Source organism: Pelophylax lessonae, assembly GCF_965119305.1.
Source record: "Pelophylax lessonae genome assembly, chromosome: 5".
NCBI lineage: Eukaryota > Metazoa > Chordata > Amphibia > Anura > Ranidae > Pelophylax > Pelophylax lessonae.
In genome coordinates this window covers 306,160,733-306,183,711 of record NC_138772.1, presented here as the reverse complement: position 1 = coordinate 306,183,711, position 22,979 = coordinate 306,160,733, and positions in this window count along the sequence as shown.

The following is a 22,979-nucleotide window of genomic DNA, read 5'->3' as shown; positions in this document are numbered from 1 at the left end:
CCATCTATCTACCTCCCCTTCACAACCTCCCCATAACCTGACCTGCCACTCCAGTATAGTGGGCTGCTCTACCCCTACTCTCTGTATTCCTCCCTTGTGACCCACTGGGTGAACCATACACGTCTTCCCTTGATGGTATAGCAGTCTGTAATGTCTATATGGTTTTCAGCAATGATAGGAATATAAAATCACCTGGGAATTCTGGACTTTAGATATCCTCCCACTTGTATTCTTTTGAGACCTCCTTGGTGAATCCCTATGTGTGTTTACTACAAAGTATCTCCAGTTATAGAGTCGATTTCGGTGTTGACAATTGCAACCACTTGTTACAATATAACAATTGTGTCCACACCATGATCGTATGTCTGCATGGTGAACTGACATGTAAAGCTGGATACACACTATCCAACTTTTGTGGTTAGATTTCCTTCAGATTTACCTTTTCTATGTAGTGCAAGGGCCTGCCAGATTGCATACAAATTGAAAGTGTTTAGGTTGGACCTCATATTATATGGTTTTGGTAAGTCTAAAGGAAAAAGTCTTCAGAAAATCTTATAGTGTGTATGGCCCATAAGACTAGTGAGTGAACATGAACTGGTCTACAGTAATCCCCCGCTCCATCGCGGTTCAGTTTTTGCGGTCCAGGTAATTCGCGGATTTTTTTGTAATGTTATTTTACTATATAAATCATTAAAAATGAAATATTTTTGTGTTTTTCATAGCTCTTGCTATGTCTCTTAGTATCTTTTATGTGTTTAAACGAGTTTCTATTGTTTTAAAAGTGTGTTTAAAGACCTTAAAATGCTTTTACACGTACAGTGACAGTAAAAAAACATGCCTACAATGCATTTTAATAGGGTTTTTCTATTTCGCGGAATTTCACTTTTCCCGGCTGGGTCCGGAACGTAACCCCCGCAATGGAGGGGGGTTTACTGTATTTGGTTATTAAAAATGATATACTGCAATTTTCACAATTTACTTCACTGCTCAGGGTAAACACATTGATTGCACATGGTGTATAGGAAATCTGAAAAGGGCCATTCTCTCAGAAGGCTCCTACTTCTACCCTATGAATCCAGACTACCATACAATTTGAACTTGGACTGCATTTGTATATGATAGCTGATTAATTTCCAATGGGGGAGTGGTGCATGAAAGATTCAATTGGCCTCAGATCTCAACATGTGTGTGTATCCTAGCGACAGTCACCGTTGGAAACCTATTTGCAGTCTATAGTACCTCTAAAGATTCCCAAAAAGGTGTCCAATGGTACAATAATTCAAAACAGCATTCACCCTGCAATGGGTTGGCACATAGATTGAAGCATGATAGATTAGAGACACAACTAATCTCTCAAGAGGCTCCTACTCACACCCAATGGGTCCAAGCTGCTATGCAGTATGAGCTTGTGTCTGACTAAACACCTGGCAGCTGATTGACCTCTGATGGGGAGTGGTGCATGAGAGAGTTAAATCGGTCATTTGTCTCAGCATGTATGCTCTATGCTCACATTTGTATGTGAAACAACCAGAACATATGGAAATTCCGTAATTAGCTGGGTATGAGCCCACTGTCCTCAAAGTCCCACAATCCTAGTGATGGTAGGAAGCAGTGAGAAATCCTTGGATTAAAAACTTTTATACCCAACCATAGAACAAAAATATGAAGGTGAAGGATCAGACATTTTTACGTCACTTTTGTATTCCACCGAGAGAAGAAACACAGATTTGTCACTACTTCACTTGGAATTTTTCACATTTTTATATGGACTTTCTTGTATTTTATTGTGTGTCACTTCTATACATTCAATATCATTTTTTTGTTTAGCACTTTTTACATATATCTGGTCCATACTTTAGTCCTGGAGATTTTTGTACACAGTCTATTGCATGAAGCACCCCACTCACTAATATCAATATACGGTAATTCTTTGGCTGTATAAGTTGGTGCGCCCACCTATAGCACCCGCACTATTGAGTTTGGGAGATGAATGCACAAGTACTTCTACCATTTATGTCATCATATATTCACATTTGCTTTATGCACTGGTAATAATTAATATAGGTCTATTTCTTATATTTTTTTATTTTGCATCTTTTGCACTGATACACGTCACTTTTGGTGATATTTTACTACAATATATCGAGTTTACCATTTTTTTTATATTTGTGATTGCTTGTTGTACTCATGTGTTAGCGCCTCAGCATTTTACTTCAATATGATGATTATTTCTTGTTCCTGACTTTGGTGAACTGCTATGCCAAACTGCCCTGGCAGTAAGGCAGAATGGTAATTGTTTGTCCATGTACATCCTAGCTGTGCCTTTCCCTATAATATGTTCCAAATTTATAGGGTGTTTTGCTAAATGGTAATTTATAAATGACAATTTAGGGAAACCCTAACAACAGGACTGGTTAGAGAGATAAGCCACTATCATAAAGATATTAAGAGTTTTCATTTCTTCTTAAGCAGCATGGAGATGGTTAATATGGATATTTAAACCAGTAAGAGTTACCATGAAGCATTGCTTTTAAAGTTTTAATTCATTCAGACACAGCATGGAGACAGTAGGATGTTTAAATTAGCAGCAGTAACAAGGAAGTTTTGCTAGCAAAATGCTAGTTCTATGTATTTTAGGCATAGCATGTAAATGCTTAATATAGATGTTTAAATCAGCAGCAGTTACTTGTGAAGGAGAAGAGATGAGATGATGAGAAGATTATGACAGCTGTGTTAAATTGCCTTGGAACATGTGCACACTAGCATTAAGGCAGAAAAGGAATTGTCTGTGGCTATACTCCCTAGCTGACATGTATGTTTATAGTGGGGTACACACTTCAAAGCCCCGTACACACGCATCGATTATTGGCCAGGAATTTTCGGCCAACGTCCAATCTGCCGATTTTCGGCTTATTAGTATGATGCTTCCGACAACCGACTCCGACTTTTCGGCCGAAAAAAATCTGGTGTGCAGGCTATAAAATTTTTGTTGGCCGTCAACACAACGGCCGATTTTCCGTCAGTCAGTACAGATTTCGGCAGACAAAAATCTGATGAGCAAGACTGGGCATGCTCAGAGAAGAAAAAACACACGGAAAGTAAACCAGCACATGACATCACTTCTGAAGTAGATTTTTGTTGGCCGATAAAATTCGTGTGCAGTCTAGGCACATTCCAACCAACAAAACACCACTCTGGACAAAAGTTGGACGATTGGTCAGCCGATAATCGTTGCGTGTGTACGAGGCATAAGAAAATCAGGCTTCATTCACCCGATTTTCCTCGTTGTTTCACAGAAAATCGGACCCGTATAAAGAAAATCCGTTTAAAAAATTCTCGTACGACAAAGGCTTTTTTTTTGTTGTTTATTGTTTCTGATCATGCGCAGTCTTTCTTTCCTGATTTCTTTTCTGATTTTTCTTGTACAAAAATCGTACGAAAACGGTACACAGTGAATGAAAATCGTTCGTTTTTTTCCTGTATGAGAAAAATTTTGGAGTTTGTCCCTTCGAGAATTTTTGTACAAAAATTCTGAATCATCTGTAGAAAGTTCTGTACACACTATAAGAAAATTATTTGGACAAAAATGTTTGCCCGATTTTCTTATAGTGTGTATGAGCCGTAACACATGTAGCTAACAGGGTTACATAGTAGTTGAGTTTGAATAAAGACTATAGTCCATCCAGTTCAACCTGTGTAGGTGTGTATGGCCATAATCATTTCTCATACCCCTGAATGTTCTGATCCTTGAGATGTACGTCCAAGAGTCTTGGTCTTCATCAAATGATTTAAATAAATGAATTTTGCAAGGAGGAACCAAACTTATTCCTCCCTCAACCAGCTCTGGATCCCAGTCCTTGCCCCGACTATGGCATAACTTCCTAATATAAAAAGCAAAATAAAATCTTGACAGCTAGGTCCATTAATATGTTAGTTTTCATATAAAACAACTAATATGAACTAACAGTGAGCTACAAATAGCCTTATTAGAATAGGTATTTTTACGAATGGGCTTGTCCATTCATTTATATCTGATTGAGAAAGTTAGCTGAGAGCATTGATGATTTACTATTTGGCCATGTTCACACCTGAGAGTTTTTCAGCTCATAAAATGCTCATCAAGTTCCAAAACGCCCAACAAACAAAATCCTATTCATTTCAATGGCCCCTGTTCACATCTGAGCATTTTGTTGCCTGAAGCAAAATGCCTGAAGCTCAGAAAAAAGTACATGAGCTTCTTTTTTTGGCAGATTACAAGCGTTTTTGGTCAGATATCAATGCCTGTCTCCAAAACACCTGGAAAAAAAATGCCTAAAACATTCCTTTAAAATCGCCTAAAAAAACACCCAAACACCTAAAAACAATACGCTCAGGTGTGAATGGAGCCTAATTGTCCTTACTTAATCCAATTGCATCAATTGAACTTTGTTGACAAAGCAAAAATGCATAAAAATAATTAAAAAAAAAAGTGTTTAAGGGCTTCCTGTCCATGTTCATTCATCAGCATTGCAGAAAATCATGTCCAAAAGAAAAGCTTCCCTCACAGGTGTAAAATCACAGCCTGAAAATCCAACAAAAGGTTTTTAGACTCCTGGCTAATAGTGAGACCACACTGGGTCTGGTCACCAGTACCAGGGACTAGTAGACATGTCCCTTTAGGGTCAACATGCATCTTTGCCAAACAGCACTGAACATCCTAGGGACAATTATGCCCCAAATGGAAAACAAGGTGTGGTCATTGCTTATCCCACTGTATACTGCTACAGACCTTTCACTGCAACCAGTTTATCAAAAGAAATGCCAAAACCTATGTGGCAGATAAAGTCCATCCACAACTTTTCCCTGGACTGATGCTGGCTGTTTGCCACAATATTAGTCTATCAAATATTAGCATGATTTACATTTAATGATAATATTGCCATATAGTAGGCATAATTACTATGGAAATATAAGTACTCGATAAAACAAGTGAAAACTAAATTTGAAGAAATGTATACTGTATAAAAGAAAGTGTCCATAAAGGAAGTTCTATTGATCAAAGAGACTTTACTCCAGAGCAATCCACTCCCTGAACTGTGCATACATTTCTTTCAATCCGCTGTGCAAAGAAAATCCACCACTGTGTGATATAGTCAAAGGAGCCTTTTACCAGATTTGTTGGACCATTAGATTATAAACGGTCAAAGAGCGCTCAATGTATCAAGGTTCGGAATGATTCCACCACACCGGCTCCTAGCATCGAGGTCACCAATAAAAAAATGAGAGGCGCATGCGCGGCAGCTCCCTGTATGGCCGCTTGATCAGGGAGCTCCGTCCCGCTGTGTGCTGACTGACAGCTCCGCAGCGCTCACCAGCAGGTACCTGCTTCCTCCGGGCACCGATCGGCTCCGGAACACCCGCGGCACCTCCGGGGACCCCCGATGTCCGGTTCTCAGGTCCGTAGGGACCTCTCTCGCCAGTTCTTTTCGGAGGCCTCCCGCCCTGCCAGCCCCAAGATGGCGGCCGCTTCTCCTCATAGCGCGGGACCGGAGGATCAGGAAGAAATTTCGGATGATCCGACACCCACCACGCCACACAGGTCAGTGGATGACTGCCCGACCACCCCCCTGGACTTGCCCCAGATCCTGTCCCCTGCCTCCACAGTCTCACTCCTGGAGAGGACCCTTGGGGAACTAACTCAGTCCCAGGCTGCGGCCTACCCTGCTGTGCAGCTCCTGTCACAGAGCCCCCTGCCTCTTCCTCATCCTCACCAGCAGGATTTTTCCTATCTTATGGCTACCTTTTCCCAGATGCTCACACAGGGCCTGGCACAGACTGCTTCCCAAATAACTTCTGCCATCCACAATGATCTCCAGAACCTGGGATCCAGACTGGAGGCTATTGAACTGAAATCGGACCAGACTGTCCTTAAAGTCAACCAAAACTCAGCCAGGATGCAGGATTTACATGATCAACTGGACACTGCTTTATCAAAAATTGATGAGCTTGAGAATCGCTCCAGGAGATATAATTTTAGGATCAGGGGATTACCTGAAAGTGTTAAAGATATTGATGATGCCGTTACCGCCTTCATCCGAGACTTGATTCCTGACATACCGCCTCACCGCCTGGAACTGGATAGAGCTCATAGAGCCCTGAGAGCCCCTCTCCCTGACGGTTCCCCAAGGGACATTATTGTTAAGCCACACTTTTTTAAAGTAAAAGAGGATTGCGCGCCGCTCCGACCATCTGTCTATCCAAGGCCACACTATCCAAATATTTGCGGATTTGTCGCCTACTACTATTCAGAAAAGGCGATCCCTCAAACCACTCCTTCAAGTTTTGCAACAGAAGGCAATCAAATATTGGTGGTCCTTTCCCTTCCGTCTTACTTTTCTTCACCAACAACGTACCTACAGCTTCTCGGCTCTTCCGGATGGCGAACAGCTCCTCCTAAAGCTCGGCCTCATCACTCAAGACCCCAACTCCTCCGCTCCTAACAGAAGCTCCGGCTCCTTCAAACGCCCTTCTCCTCAGAGCCCCCTGGTTCCAGCTTGGCAGAAGCAGCAGTTCAAGAGGGCCAAGGACGCTAAACCTCCCTAGATATTCTCCACATCTGGGTTGTCTCTCCACTTTTTCCTTGCAGGACTCGCTCCTGATTTTTTACCTGTGAGGGGCTAGGCCCCACGGTTACTTTCCTACATTAACTATCCTTACATATGACCCCCCCCTTTTTTTGGGGTCAGTATTGTTTTTGTTTTGTTGCTCAAGGGTGTTGGACATATTCTGATACTGTTTTTTTTTTGTTTTGTTTTTTTTTTTTTTTTTTTTTTTTTTTATTTTTATTTTTATTTATTTATTTATTTATTTATTTATTTATTTATTTTTTCTATGAAATTGTATTGCTATGCTAACATAGTGGGGGGCTACGCCCCCATTGTCAGTAATTGCCATTGGACCCTTCAGGTGGTAACCTTCGGCTGTTTATACTTTCCTGAAATGTGTATTTTTGTCTTTTGCCTTTTTCCTCTTCCTTGGGGTGTCTGGCCACAGCGGGATTTCTGCTGCGCCTCGCTCCGTCTCTTCCTGGGACTTTTTTCCCCACGTAGAGTGGAGCTGATGCCTTCGCTCCTCAAAGACATCTATGGGTTTCAGGGGTTGGTGGGATCTGGCCTACCTCTCCTGAATTGGGTGGGGATTTTTTCTTTCACTGAATGTTGGCTAATGTTACAGTATGTGTGCTTGTTTTCTCTTTTCATTTTGTTTCTTTTTCTCTCTCCCCTTTCCTTCCCTTCTCCCCCCCCCCTCAGGTCACCGGGGGTCTCTCTAACTTTTCCCTACAGGGTTTACAGCTTCCAGGACTGTCGCCATGTTTGAGCTTCGCTGCCCGCCTTGAACGGCTCTGGACTCGTTGCTTTGCTCCACCCTCAGCTCCTCTTGTTCTGCTGAATCAAAGACGACACCGAATACCGCCTCCCGTCCTTGGAAGATTGCCTCTCACAATGTCCAAGGGATTAATTCCCCATCGAAGAGACGTAAGCTTTTCAATCTGTACCACTCTCACCACATTGACATTGCATTCACTCAGGAGACTCACTTCCTGGCATCTTACAGACCTTTGTTTGTTCACCCTAAATACCCTCAATTTTATTTGGCCAACGCTACAGATAAAACCAGAGGAGTTGCGATATTTTTTGGGCGCCATGTTCACTTTGAACTTACCCGGAAAGTAGAGGATCAGGAGGGGAGGTATTTATTGCTCATAGGTTTGCTGGGGGGACTAAAATACTCTCTCCTATCTTATTACGCCCCGAATAAACGGCAAGATCTATTTTTTCGCCACTTATCCACCCACGTCATTCCCCAGGCAGAAGGCACATTAATCATGGGGGGGGGACTCTAATGTAGCCTTGGATCAAAGTCTGGACAAATCCCACCCGGGTAACCCCTTTCTTTGCCGCCCTCCCAGGCTGAGTACCAGGGTAGCTAAACTACTCTTCTCGGGTGGGTTGGTGGACATTTGCGGGAACATAATCCCCATGCCAAAGACTACACTCATTTTTCGGTCCCACACAACCTCCTATCAAGGATAGATCATATTTTTATTTCTACGCGGGCGGTCCCGTACATGCTTACTTCCTTCATTAAGGACTCGCCTATCTCTGACCATGCTATGGTTGTCTTATTGCTGAACCGCTCTCCCGCATTTGACGGTACGTTTCGGTGGCGGCTTAATGAGGCGATTTTAAGCAATCTGACTCACTGCACAATTATATCTAAAGCACTTGAGGAGTACTTCTCCTCCAATGTCACCCCGGAAGTCTCCCCCGAGACTATCTGGGCTGCTCACAAGGCGGTTATCCGGGGGAAGCTGATTCAACTTTCCACCACCCTTAAACGTGAGAGGCGAGCGGATCTACTTAAACTGGAATCTGCCTTTCTCGCACTTAGTAAGGACCACAAACGGAACCCTACCCCGACTTCAAAAGCTCGCCTGGAGGATTCCAGACTTCAATTAAATCTTGCATTAACGACTGAGGCAGAGAAACAACTACGTTGGTCGGGAGCAAAATTTTATGCTTCCACCGACAAAATTGGCCCCAGACTCGCGGTTAAATTGACCCCCAGACAGCGTTCGCACACAATTCCCAAAATTAGAACGTCTCGGGGCACACTCTCCCAAAATCCCCAGCAGGCTTTGGAATCCTTTCATTCCTTTTATTCAAAACTATACGATTTTCAATCCCCATCCCCCTCCCGGGAAACGCAGTCCTTCCTAGATGGGCTTTCACTCCCTTGTCTCAGTCGAGAGCATAGGGATATTTTGGAGGACCCTAATTCCGATTCGGAAGTCCTGTTCGTAATTAAGCACTTGAAGACGGGGTCCACCCCTGGGCCCGATGGATTCTCCTCACTCTATTATAAGACTTTCGGGCTTACTTTAGCGCCTCACCTCTGTAGATTCTACAACGAGCTGCAAAAGGGGGAGCCTATTGAGAGGGTCTTAAATTCAGCGTACATTTCAGTCATCCCCAAACCGGGCAAGGACCACAGTGATGTTAGCAACTAAAGACCCATCTCTCTCATTAACGTGGACCTTAAAATATTGAAGAAGGTCCTCGCTAACAGGCTATCCAGCTTCATCAGTACATATGTCCACAAAGACCAATCGGGTTTTATCCCTGGGAGACAGGGATCCGACCAAATTAGGAGAGCTGTAGACCTTATTTCTTTGACCAACTCCAGATGGGATGGTGGCCCTCACCAAGATACTTTACTCCTTTCTCTCGACTTACATAAGGTGTTTGACTCCCTCTCTTGGCCTTATCTCTTTGAGACCCTCCAGAGGTGGGGTTTTGGCACAAAATTCCTCAATATCTTGCGAGCCCTCTATTCGCTACCCTCTGCCCAGGTTCGGTTGCTGGGACACTACTCTGCTTCTATCCCCATTAGGAGGGGCACGCGACAGGGATGCCCCCTATCACCCCTTATATTTGCGATTGCCATAGAATCCCTGGCGATTGCGATCCGCCACCACCCAGACATTCATGGCATTTGCTGTGGTCCGACGGAGCACAAATGCGCTCTTTTTGCAGATGATGTCCTACTCTTCCTGACATCCCCTGTTATTTCGCTCCCCTCCGTTATGCGCTTGCTCCAGTCGCTCTCCCTGGCCTCTGGCCTCACCGTGAATTTCTCCAAATCCATGGCTCTCAACATCACGGTCCCCATACCTACTCTCGAGGCTCTAAAACCTTCCTTTCCATTTCTCTGGTGTCATGCCTCGCTCCCCTACTTGGGAGTGCACCTTACCCGATCCATCACCACTTTGTACCAGACTAATTACCCCCCCTTGTTCAGAAAGTTGAAGGCTGACATGTCATGCTGGGATTTTCACAACCTCTCCTGGCTGGGCAGGATAAACTCGGTCAAAATGACCCTGCTACCGAGGCTGCTGTATTTCTTTCGTTCCCTGCCCATCCCTCTTCGTAAAAGCCATATGAACGCCTTACAATCCAGTGTAGTGAAATTTGTTTGGGGCAAGAAGGGTTACCGATGCTCGCGCTCGGTACTGTTCCGACAACGGAAACAAGGCGGATTGGCCTTGCCCAATCTGTGGAAATATTATCAGGCAGCTCAGCTTGCCCAGTTTTCTGTGATCTATACCCGCGGTCCGGAACCCGACTGGGTTCACATTGAGAGGCAGGCTATCCCTACTTACACACTGGACTATGTCGCTTGGTGCCCACCTAAGCTCCAACCTGCGATCTTGGCACCCACCCTATCGCACTCTATCAGCCTATGTAGACAGCTCTATCGACTCCCTAGTCTGGTCTCACCCATGAGGCCGTTAACTCATTTATTCCATCATCGCCAATTCTTGCCCGGGCATGACGTCAAAGCTTTTCACTGGTGGACAAACAAAGGTCTGTACCGCATAGGACATTTCCTATCGCCCTCCGGCCCACTCTCCCTCTCCCATTGCATTAACAAACTTGAGATGCCGGCTTCCGAAAGGTTCCGGTTTTTTCAAATTTCCCATTTTCTGCATGCAATGTGGTCAGACAAACAGGTACCTCCAAGATTGACATCCTATGAGCGGTGGTGTTCTGAATCATCGGAGCCGAGGGGGGGCATATCAACCATATACGCAGCCCTGATGGATCCCTTAGATAAGCCAGCTTATGCCCTCAAATGGGAAAGTGATTTACAGACAGCTTACTCGCTAGATGAATGGCACCGTATGTTTCATAGATCCTTCAAAGGCGTCATTAACACGACTCTCATTGAGGCAAACGTTAAAATTTTGACTCAGTGGTATTTGGTACCGACGCGTCTGGCACTTATGTTCCCTGGCACATCACCCTTGTGTTTCAGGGTTTGTGAACTCCAGGGGTCCTTCATTCACATTTGGTGGACATGCCCTAGAATCCGTTCCTTTTGGAATAAATTTTTCCACCTGCTTCGGCAAGTCACAAACCTACAGGTCCCCCAAACACCTCATGTCACCTTCCTCCATGACTTCCCACGGACGTATCCTAAGAGCTTGTCCACCCTATTGTTTTTTATGCTCCTGGGCGCGAAGCTCATGTTGGCTAAGTCCTGGAAACAACCTTCGGTTTCCCTTACTGCTGCTAAACGGAAGATCTCTTGGATCATGGCCCAGGAAAAAATGGTGGCGATCTTCCAGGACCGATTAGCTAAGTTTGAAGCTGTTTGGGATCCATGGGCTCAATACCTGCATATAACCTTGTAGACTTCCCTGACTTACCTACCACACCTACTGTACCCCCGGTGACTCTCCCTCCCTTCCTTCATCCTCGTCCTGCTTACTCATCCCTTCTTCCTTACTGCTGTCTCTCTTACCCTGATCTTTCTACTAATTTCGTCTGATTTTTGTATTTTTTTTTCCCCTTTTATTTATTGCTTTTTGTATTGGGGCTTCCCCCACTCCTCCTCGTGGAGCCTTTTTCCCATTGCACCTGCCTCCGTACCTGCTAAGGGTTTCTTCTGCTGTGAGCCCTGTTATGTCTTGGTGAGAGGCCTGGTCCCCAAATGTGTCGCAACCCTCCTGGGTGCTTGGGGCCAGGGTTTCCCTCACCGAATTGCTTTATGTTCACCCCTCCTCCCCACAAGATTCCGATTGGCTACCGGGGGGATCTGGGGAAGTCTCTCCATCACTGGATCCGGTTTATTAGCACACGTAATGGGCCTTTTCTTTGGTCGTTGTTCTTAGTTGGCCAGTGAATGCTCCTCTGTGTACTTCATTGTTATTATACATTGTTCAGTTCGATCTCTTGTTTCATTGTTGATTGCTAGTCGCTGCATTTGACAGTTTGTATTGCTTTTGTTGTATTCAAAATAAAATATTTGAAAGTAAAAAATGATATACGAACTTCCCATAGTGAAGTATGTAAAGACTTTGACTCGTTTATTAAAATGATAGCATGACAGTGAGAAAAGGATGGATATAGAATCATAAAGCAGGCTGTTGGCTCGGTTGTATAGAGACGCTGCGTCTGGCCGGAAAACAGCATGAACCCACGTCACCACGTGAAGTTGTCACACGCAGGCCATGCCCAACATGTTTCATCTGAATGATGTTTTCGATGGACAGGCTGAATGACAGCCATCACATGTATTCTCAATAGGCAACCTTCGCCTGCAAATAGAAAAAGAAAAGACAGGAGCTTCCTAATTAAGATATTACATAATTGTTCCATCTTGTGGTAAAAATCTGAATAATTCATATACTAAACACCTAAAAAAAAGAGAAAAATGCCTGCCAATTTAAGCAAAGAATTGAGATATGCACTTCCCAAATAACACTTATTATATATATATATATATATATATATATATATATATATATGTATATGTATATATATATATATATATATATATATGTATATATATATATATATATATATATATATATATATATATATGGAAAGGGGGTGCACTGATCAGTGAATAAGTGAATCAGTGAACAGTGAATTACTACCAGAAATATAAATAGATGAACGAATAAATGAAAGGTGCACTAATTCAAAAAAAATGTACATATGAAAATACAGTGCCTTGCGAAAGTATTCGGCCCCCTTGAACTTTTCGACCTTTTGCCACATTTCAGGCTTCAAACATAAAGATATAAAACTGTCATTTTTTGTGAAGAATCAACAACAAGTGGGACACAATCATGAAGTGGAACGAAATGTATTGGATATTTTTAAACTTTGTTAACAAATAAAAAACTGAAAAATTGGGCGTGCAAAATTATTCAGCCCCTTTACTTTCAGTGCAGCTAACTTTCTCCAGAAGTTCAGTGAGGATCTCTGAATGATCCAATGTTGACCTAAATGACTAATGATGATAAATAGAATCCACCTGTGTGCACCTGCACTGTGATAGTCTCAGAGGTCCGTTTAAAGCGCAGAGAGCATCATGAAGAACAAGGAACACACCAGGCAGGTCCGAGATACTGTTGTGGAGAAGTTTAAAGCCGGATTTGGATACAAAAAGATTTCCCAAGCTTTCAACATCCCAAGGAGCACTGTGCAAGCGATAATATTTAAATGGAAGGAGTATCAGGCCACTGCAAATCTACGAAGACCTGGCCATCCCTCTAAACTTTCAGCTCATACAAGGAGAAGACTGATCAGAGATGCAGCCAAGAGGCCCATGATCACTCTGGATGAACTGCAGAGATCTACAGCTGAGGTGGGAGACTCTGCATAGGACAACAATCAGTCGCATACTGCACAAATCTGGCCTTTATGGAAAAGTGGTAAGAAGAAAGCCATTTCTTAAAGATATCCATAAAAAGTGTAGTTTAAAGTTTGCCACAAGCCACCTGGGAGACACACCAAACATGTGGAGGAAGGTGCTCTGGTCAGATGAAACCAAAATCAAACTTTTTGGCAACAATGCAAAACGTTATGTTTGGCGAAAAAGCAACACAGCTCATCACCCTGAACACACCATCCCCACTGTCAAACATGGTGGTGGCAGCATCATGGTTTGGGCCTGCTTTTCTTCAGCAGGGACAGGGAAGATGGTTAAAATTGATGGGAAGATGGATGGAGCCAAATACAGGACCATTCTGGAAGAAAACCTGATGGAGTCTGCAAAAGACCTGAGACTGGGACGGAGATTTGTCTACCAACAAGACAATGATCCAAAACATAAAGCAAAATCTACAATAGAATGGTTCACAAATAAACATATCCAGGTGTTAGAATGGCCAAGTCAAAGTTCAGACCTTAATCCAATCGAGAATCTGTGGAAAGAATTGAAAATTGCTGTTCACAAACGCTCTCCATTCAACCTCACTGTGCTCGACATGTTTTGCAAGGAGGAATGGGCAAAAACGTCAGTCTCTCGACGTGCAAAATTGATAGAGACATACCCCAAGCGACTTGCAGCTGTAATCTCAGCAAAAGGTGGCGCTACAAAGTATTAACTTAAGGGGGCTGAATAATTTTGCACGCCCAATTTTTCAGTTTTACATTTGTTAAAAAAGTTTGAAATATCCAATACATTGATTCTTCACATAAAAATTACAGTTTTATGTCTTTATGTTTGAAGCCTGAAATGTGGCAAAAGGTCGCAAAGTTAAAGGGGGCCGAATACTTTCGCAAGGCACTGTATATATAAACTTGTGCAGGTGGAAAATCCAACAGTGATATAAATAAAATATATGAATTAAATACAAGTGTGTTGTGGCATGACACAACAATAAGTAGTCCAACAGTCCAAAGTAAGAAATTCCTTCATATAGTGGTCAATGTGATGCAAAATGCAGGTGTGAAGGGAATCCAACAAAATCAAAAAATAACTGTGATGTCCCTCCACCTGGTGAATTTCCTCCTTACCCGGCGGAGAAAAGGTAAGGGCAATAAGTGAATCCAATATGATCCAAAATATACTTTTCAGGTGATGTCCACCTCCAACCATGTGATATAACACCGGTGCAAAGAAAATATTGGCCTCTTACCAAAATGATAAACCAAATACGCTTGAAAAAGACACTGGTGTAGAAATGGCACTGATCCCTTCTCCTCTAGATGGGGTGGGCAGGTTTCCCAATTAGATCAGCATTGGTGTTCAATCCACGACATAAACATGTAAATGAATGGAGGCTGATAGTGCATTACCCTTTAAACAAATTTATTAATAAAAGAATTGCACTTACATGAAAAGGACAATAAGCAGGCTTGGAAATGTACTTATAGCAGAGAGGGTATTCGTGGGGTACTCGCGTCCGGCTGCAGCGCGGACCGCGAATGACGTAGTTACGGCACGCCTCCTTGCTGACGCGTTTTCCTCCAATAGGACTTCGACAGAGATAGGAGCAATCTCCCTTGATGTGCTATTGTGTTCTGGCAGGGGGGACTGCCCCTCTGCCAGATCACTATGATCAGTGCTCTCAGCCATCGGCTGTAAATGCTGATCGGATGCCAATCGGCAGACTTTTTTCAGTCAGGTCTCTTTTGTCGGACCGGCTGAAGTAAACATGGGCTGAATGTCAGCCGGTTTCTATTGAACAGTCCGATGCTGCCCGACATTCGGCCCATGTGTACTAGGCTTAAGTGTTTAGTGCTTCCACCTAGCCCTCTAGGGTCATTGGTTTGAATCCTAATTATGGTACTACCTGCACCGAGTTTGTGTCATCTGCCTGTGTGGGTTTCCCCCCACAATCTAAAGATGTGCTGGTAGGTAAATTGGCCCTAGTATATGTATGTACAGTGTTGATCGAAAGTTTGGGCACCACAGGTAAAAATTTGTATTAATGTGCATAAAGAAGCCAAGGAAAGATGAAAAAATCTCCAATAGGCATCAAATTACAGATTAGACATTCTTATAATATGTCAACAACAGTTAGATTTTATTTCCATTATTGACACTTTCAAAATTACAGAAAACAAAAAAAATGGCGTCTGCAAAAGTTTGGGCACCCTTCAGAATTTATAGCATGCACTGCCCCCTTTGCAAGGCTGAGACCTGCCAGTGTCATGGATTGTTCTCAATCATCGTCTGGGAAGACCAGGTGATGTCAATCTCAAAGGTTTTAAATGCCCAGACTCATCTGACCTTGCCCCAACAATCAGCACCATGGGATCTTCTAAGCAGTTGTCTAGAAAACTGAAACTGAAAATAGTTGACGCTCAAAAAGCTGGAGAAGGCTATAAGAAGATATCAAAGCGTTTTCAGATGTCAATATCTTCTGTTTGGAATGTAATTAAGAAATGGCAGTCATCAGGAACAGTGGAAGTTAAAGCAAGATCTGGAAGACGAAGAAAAATATCAGACAGAACAGCTTGTAGGATTGTGAGAAAAACAATTCAAAACCCATGACTGCACGATCCCTCCAGAAAGATCTGGCAGACACTGGAGTTGTGGTACACTATTCCACTATAAAGAGATACTTGTACAAATATGGTCTTCATGGAAGAGTCATAAGAAGAAAACCTCTTCTACGTCCTCACCACAAAAATCAGCGTTTGAACTTTGCAAATGAACATATAGACAAGCCTGATGCATTTTGGAAACAAGTTCTGTGGACCGATGAGGTTAAAATTTAACTTTTTGGCCAGAATGAGCAAAGGTACATTTGGAGAAGAAGGGGCACAGAATTTAATGAAAAGAACCTCTGTCCAACTGTTAAGCATGGGGGTGGATCAATCATGCTTTGGGGTTGTATTGCAGCCAGTAGCACAGGGAACCTTAAAGTGCATAAGGGGTTCTTCACTGTAAGAGCGGTAAGGATGTGGAATTCTCTTCCACAAGCAGTAGTATCAGCAGGGAGCATTGATAGTTTCAAAAAACTATTAGATGGACACCTTAGAGACCACAACATACAGGGGTATACAATGTACGGTTAAAAGCAAACACACACACGCATCATGGGTTGAACTGGATGGACTGATATCTTTTTTCAACCTCACTAACTATGTAACTATGAGTAGAAGGAAAATGTATTCAATGAAATTTCAGCAAATTTTGGATGGTAACTTGATGCCATCTGTGAAAAAGCTGAAGTTAAAGAGAGGATGGCTTCTACAAATGGATAATGATCCTAAACACACCTAGAAATCCACGGGGGATTACATCAAGAGATGTAAACTGAAGGTTTTGCCATGGCCTTCACAATCTCCTAACCTCAACATAATTGAAAATCTATGGATAGACCTTAAAAGAGCAGTGCGTTACAGAAAGCCAAGAAATTTCAAAGAACTGGAAGACTTTTATAAGGAAGAATGGGCAAAGATACCTCAAGCAAGAATTGAAAGACTCTTGGCTGGCTACAAAAAGCATTTACAAGCTGTGATACTTGCCAAAGGGGGCAGTACAAGATATTAACTCTGCAGGGTGCCCAAACATTTGCAGACACCATTTTTTTTGTTTTCTGTTATTTTGAAAGTGTCAATGATGGGAATAAAATCTAACTTTTGTTGACATATTGTAAGAATGTCTAATCTGTAATTTGATTAATTTGATGCCTTTTGGAGATTTTTCCATCTTTCCTTGGCTTCTTTATGCGCATTAATACACATTTTTATCTGGGGTGCCCAAACTTTCGATCACCCCCGTATGGATGTGAGTTAGGGACCTTAGATTGTAAGCTCCTTGAGTGCAGGGCTTAATGTGAATGTACACTATATGTGTAAAGCACTGTGTAAATTGATGGTGCCCTTATAAGTACCTGTAATAAATTAAATTGGAATCCTTATATATTTAGAGCAAATAAAATGGAAGATTCTTAGTTTGCAAATATTGACATATACACTATATTGCCAAAAGTATTGGGACACCTGCCTTTACACGCACAGGAACTTAACACATAACGACATCCAGTCTTAGTCCGTAGGGTTCAATATTGAGTTGGCCCACCCTTTGAACCTATAACAGCTTCAACTCTTCTGGGAAGGCTGTCCACAAGGTTCAGGAGTGTGTCTATGGGAATGTTTGACCATTCTTCCAGAAGCGTATTTGTGAGGTCAGACATCGATGTTGAACGAGAAGGCTTGGCTCCAGTTTCCACTTTAATTCATCCCAAAGGTGTTCTATCGGGTTGAAGTCAGGGCTCTGTGAAGGCCAGTCAAGTCCCTCCACCCTAAACTCACTCATTTATTTCTTTATTGACCGTGCACTGGTGCAGTCATGTTGGAACAGGAATGGGCCATCCTCAAACTGTTCCCACAAAGTTGGGAGCATGAAATTGTCCAAAATGTCTTGGTATGCTGATGCCTCTTAAGAGTTCCCTTCACTGGAACTAAGAGGCCAAGTCCAACCCCAGAAAAACAACCCTACACCATAATCCCCCCCTTCACCAAATGATTTAGACCAGTGCACAAAGCAAGGTCAATAAAGACACGGATGAGTGAGTTTGGGGTGGAGGAACTGCGCAGTCCTGACCTCAACCTGAAAGAACACCTTTGGGATGAATTAGAGCACAGACTGCAAGCTAGGCCTTCTCTTCAACACCAGTGCTCGACCTCACAAATGCACTTCTAGAAGAATAGTCATACATTTCCATAGACACACTCTTAAACCTTGTGGACAGCCTTCCCAGAAAAGTTGAAGCTGTTACAGCTGCAAAGGGTGGACCAATGCAATATTAAACCCTACAGACTAAAGGCCCGTACACACGATAAGAAAATCTGTAGGGAAAATTCTGTAGATTTTCAGATTGTTAGTATGGTGCTTTCGACAGCCGACTCTGACTCTATATAATTTTTGTCGTCCGTCAAAACAACGTCCGATTTTCGTCTCATTAGTACAAAAAAATCTTAAGAGCAAGACTAGGCATGCTCAGAGACGAAAGAACACATACAAAAAAATCCAGCACATGACATCACTTCTGAAGTAAAATTCTGTCGTACGGGAAAATTCGTATGAAAATAACCTCTTCACTTTCCACATCAGACTAGCATGCCACAAAAAACGAACGACAGATCATTCGATAATCTGATCGTGTGTACGGGGCTTAAGACTGGGATGCAATTGAAGTTCATGTGCGTGTAAAGGCAGGGATCCCAATACTTTTGGTAATATAGTGTATATGTACCTCTGCAAACCATTGGGTATACCCTCAGTATGGGAGGAAACAGGGTGCTGTCTGAAACATTGCTCAAGGGAATCACATAGTACAGGGCCAATTTTATTGTCCCTGTACTCCGCTTTGTGGTCTGCTTTATCTGATAGACACCACAATCACTGAGTGCACTGCAGCACATGCTGGGGGCATGCAGGAGTAGTGTGAAAGGCAGGTCCTTTAAAATGTACTTCTGTCCTCAGGCATTAGCTGTCCGACTGGACAAACTGGTTAAACTATAATGGGTGAACTATGTTTAGACTATAACTGGTTAAACTATAATCATACCTCACAACTTTTTGAGATGGGAACGAGGAGCAGCCATGCCCCCTTAACCCTCCTAGCGGTATTCCCGAGCGTGGCTCGGGGTTAAATTTCTGAGCCAAAATCGCCAGAAGCATCGCTGGATCCTGTAAGCAGGGTTACTTACCTTGTCACCGGGATCCAGCGATGTGTCCCGGCGGTGTCTCGCGGCGGATCTTCCTCCCGATTGTCTCCGTGCCCCGGTTTCCGTCTCCTGCGACGTGACGTTTACAGGGGGGTGGAACCGGTGGCAAATTCAAATGTAAAAACACACCAAACACACTTATACAATTAAAAAAAATAAATAAATCACATTAGTTTGCCCCCCAGTGCCCTTTCCTGCAGTTTTACTGTACTTTATATATATATATATATATATATATATATATATATATATATATATATATATATAAATATATATATATATACGTGTGTATATATATATGTGTATATATATATATATATATATATATATATATATATCGTACACAGTTGGTTTGGGCTGCTCATTCACAAGAATTACTTGCGAAATAATGGTACCGCTTTCAGCACCTAAAATCCAAAAGAATCATACCGCCAGGGAGGTTAAAGGAGAATTATACAAAAAACATGATTAGTTAAACCGAAAAGTGCTTTCATTTACCACTACTGTACCTTTATATTGGCTGTGGATATATTTAAATGCAGCAATTTAGAAACGGGATAACAGGTTTAACATTGGGAAACACTTTTTGAAAGATAAAAAGTGCAATTTATATATAACTATATAGATCAGACCAAAATGAGGAACAAATAAGGAGGAAAGAGGGACAGAGGGACATTGTTCCAAACCAGGGACAGTCCCTCAAAATCAGGGACATTTGGGAACTATGCTATAACGATAGTAACAGTATAATACCGGAGTCAGTATCAATCTTCTTTTCTCTAGTTGGTGAAAGAATAATAAGAAACTTTGTAATATACAATGCTGGATATGGGGAAAAAATGTTATTGATTATTTCTTCCAGTAACATAATTACAATGCATAATAACCTATATTTTGCTATTGTTAAATAGCATGTGGTTGTAATTTCTGTGCACTGTAAAGACCATTGTGAGTCTAACATCTTTCCTTTTTTGCAGATGAAATGTGGTGATACGATACACAACGCTATACTAGGAAGATAATTAGAGCAGGTGCATTAAATGAATGTTCTTTTACATTTGAGAGACAGATACGCTTTTAAGATATGCTTTGTCTCTTATAAAAATAATCATCTTTAAGACTTCATAATAAACCTCTAACTGATCAGCAAATGATTGTATACACTTTATATGAATAGCCTGGAAAAAAAAAAAAAGGAAGATGTCTACAGGTACACAGTTAAAGTGAAGAAAGGCATTAAAACCTTTACTCTGAGATGCTATTTTCTCAGGCATATAAAATAATATGTGATTTTAAATATTGATTCCCAAATATACAATTGAAAAAAATCTTTAACATACTAGCACTAAACAAACACAATTTTGCTAGAATGTTTCTGAAATATTAGACTCTAAATAGCGTTTTTCACACAGGGGTAATATAATGCTTGATCACATTAGGTTTAGGCCTAATTTGCCACTAATTGAATCATGTATAGATGAAAAGGGCTTATGTTGCTGAATATTATTAAACTGGCAACCATCTGTTATCAAGCACCCAGGATGGAACATTTGGTTTCACCATGAACATATCTTTCCCAATATGCATTAATGTGTATATGAAATTTGTCACATTATACTCCACTTATTACTCATGTGTTTTCACCTATTATCAAATCAACACCTACATATAAAATAAGAGCAGGTTTAGATATTCATATGTACCTAAGTAAAACAAGGCAATATATTGCAGAATGCCAGTCCTTAAATGTAAGATTAATGTTCCTTTTCAGGCTTTCGTTTCCCTTTTTATCACCTGCTGATCCAGTAAGTAATACATTTTCTGTCCTAGGGTGACAACACTCACTCACTGTATTGTATTGATGGTTTTTCTCCCTGACTACTCACCGGATTTGGACTACAAATACAACCCTCTGTCCACATCTTAATAACATAGGGCAGTGATGGCGAACCTTGGCACTACAGATGTTTTGGAACTACATTTCCCACGATGCTCATACACTCTGCAGTGTAGTTGAGCAACATGGGAAATTAAGTTCCAAAACATCTGGGGTGCCAAGGTTCGCCATCACTGACATAGGGGGTAGGTGATCTGTAGTTCACAGAAAGAGAACTAGGCGGGACTGATAACACTGCTTGTTATTTAGTAGCAGAGTGCACATGAAGTTAAAAACACACTTGATTTCTTACAGTATCAATAGATTTTTGTACACTTATAAAACATTTTTTTTATGGTCCAAAAGAGGACAAATAAGAGAAATGCATTATTAGGGTTTACATACACTTTAAAGGGGTTTTAAAGGCAGAAGTTTTTTTTTTATCTTAATGCATTCTATTAAGATAAAAAGCCTTCTGTGTGTAGCAGCCCCCCCCCCTCAGTCCGCCTAATACTCATCCAGCAATGTCCACGAGTCCCTCAGCCATCCGGGACTCTCCCTCCTGATTTTCTGAGACACAGCAGCAGCACCATTGGCTCCCCATGTTGTCAATCAAAGCCAGTTAGCCAATCTGGAGCGAGAGGGGTGGGGCCAAACCGCAGCTCCATGTCTAACTGAACACACAGAGCTACAGCTCGATTCAGGTGCCCCCTTAGCAAACTACTTGGAGGGAGGGGCCAGGAGCAGCGAAAATCGACCTGAGAAGAGGAGGATCCAGGCTGCCCTGTGCAAATTCCACTGCACAGAGCAGGTAATTATAACATGTTTGTTATTTAAAAAAACAAAACAAAAACAAGACGTTACAATCACTTTAAGATCTCAAACGTCTATCAGATCTGACTGAAATTAGACTTTTTCAGATAAAGGCAGAGATCAGACTTCCTCCTAAATAACCAAATACCAATAAAGAAATGGCCTATCCCTCTAGCCGGCATCAGGGAGATAAGAGCATGACAGCTTTAGGAAAGCCTGCCATACCTAAGTGTTCTAATGCATTTTTCTCCCTGATGCAGGCTAGAGGGATAGGACAGGCTCACACATTGACAGCTTTGCAGTTTCTTCATCCATCACACTGTGTACAATCCTGTTGTGTTTTTCATCTGCCATCTATGCTGATTACCAAGATTTTAACATGTAAGTGTACTATTTGTTTTTATGGAAAATATTACTTTTTCATTCTAATGAGGATCTCGCGCTGCCATTTCTTTGTAGTTTGATCTCCCTGGATCTTCCCGGATCCTCACCTGGCAAGCTGCAGGACCCTTGTGTGTTGAAATGAACCTTTGTCCCCACAATGCTGATACCATTATAGGGATGATCGAACGGTTCGGGTCGACCATCGGTTCGACCCGAACATTGACTGTTCGAAATTCGGCCGAATTCTGAACTTTTTGCGGAAAAAGTTCGGAATTCGGCAACCAGAACCGACCAAAATGCAATGGGACAGGAACTAGGCTTTAAAAGCCCGTGATTGAACCAGAAACATTAGTAAAAGCCAATTGAGGGGGCATGAGGATGCTAGGAATGTGATTGGAGTGACTAGGGGGTCCAGAGGCTAATCAGTAGTGAATACGCCCCCCAGTATATAACATAACCCCGCCAAATCTCTAGCACTGTAATACAGGGGCTGTGGAAGAGAGTGTAAGCAGTTCTGTTACTCCTGCTGCAAAAGTGTAATTTAGCAATTATTAGCGTGAGGAAAGGGATATCTAGTGTAGTTAGGGTACTATATATCACTATAGTTAGATTCAATAATCTAGTTTCTGTAGGGAAAGTGTTAAGTGCCAGGGTGATCGTAGTGTAGTGTAGGGTGAACTGACTCTGACTGCTATGGCAGGGTGACCAAACTCTTCCATGTCAGGGTGACCGCCATAAGAAAAAGATCATTTTTCTTAGAATTTTTAGTAGTTCAGGGATGGGGCTCTGCTCCTTGTATGCCAGGGTGACCTAATTCATCCATGTCAGGGTGACCACCATAAGAAAAAGATTGTTTGTCTTAGAATTTTTAGTAGAGCAGG